The 1,017-nt window shown below is 45.3% G+C and overlaps 1 protein-coding gene across 1 annotated transcript in view; it reads right to left on the bottom strand.

Annotated features, from left to right (window-relative positions):
• Positions 1–1,017, bottom strand: part of RBBP5 (RB binding protein 5, histone lysine methyltransferase complex subunit) — a 46,728-nt gene that overhangs the window by 18,940 nt on the left and 26,771 nt on the right. The window lies entirely within an intron of this gene.

Below are 1,017 nucleotides of genomic sequence, written 5' to 3'. Positions count from 1 at the left end.
TTTTTTTTTAAGGGACAGAGTCTGGATCTTTTGCCTACACTGGATGCAGTGATGTAATCTTTGCTCACTGTAGTCTCAAACTCCTGGGCTCAGGTGACCCTCCTGTCTCCAGTTCCCCAGTAGCTGGAACTGTAAGCCTGAACTACCATGCCCAGCTTTTCTTTTTTTTTGGTAGAGACAGGGTGTCTCTGTGTTACCCACGCTGTTCCTGAAGTCCTGGCCTTAAGTGATCCTCCCCCACCTTGGTCCCCCAAAGTACTGGAGTTTACAGCTGTGATCCACCAAAGCCATTCTGAATATAATGTCCCTTATATATGGGTGCTCTTAACCAAAAATATGATGACTACTGCTCTTCTTGTTTCTTTTTTTTTTTTTTTTTTGAGACGGAGCCTCAAGCTATCCCCCTGGGTAGAGTGACATAGAATCACAGCTCACAGCAACCTCAAACTCTTGGGCTTAAGCGATTCTCTTGCCTCAGCCTCCCTAGTAGCTGGGACTACAAGCATCCACCACAATGCCCGGCTATGTTTTTGTTGTAGTTGTCATCACTGTTGTTTAGCTGGCCAGGGCCAGGTTCACACCCACCAGCTTCAGTATATGTAGTTGGTGCCATAACCACTGTGCTATCATGGAGCCGGCATGGTGGCTCTTGCCTGTAATCCTAGCACTCTGCAAGGCCCAGGTTGGGAGGATTGCATGAGCTCAGGAGTTCAGGACCAGTGTGAGCAAGAACTAGATACCATCCCTACTAAAAAGAGAAAAAATTAGCCAAGTGTCGTGGTAGGCTCCTATCGGCCCAGCTACTTATGAAGCTGAGGGAGGAGGATCATTTGAACCCAGTAGTTTGAGGCTGTTGTGAGCTAGACTGATGCCATTAACTATATCCTGGGCAATGAAGTGAGACTGTCTCAAAAAAAGTTAAAAAATGAATTAATTAAAAAGCTAATAGCTTACTATATCCCAAGAATTTTGGTTCTAAGCACTGACCACTCACTGCAAATCTCAATGTACTTTTGT

The sequence above is a fragment of the Otolemur garnettii genome, unplaced genomic scaffold, assembly GCF_000181295.1.
Source record: "Otolemur garnettii isolate 467f Iridium unplaced genomic scaffold, OtoGar3 scaffold00055, whole genome shotgun sequence".
NCBI lineage: Eukaryota > Metazoa > Chordata > Mammalia > Primates > Galagidae > Otolemur > Otolemur garnettii.
Note: the sequence above shows the minus strand (reverse complement) of the source record. Positions and strands in the feature narration are given on the sequence as shown.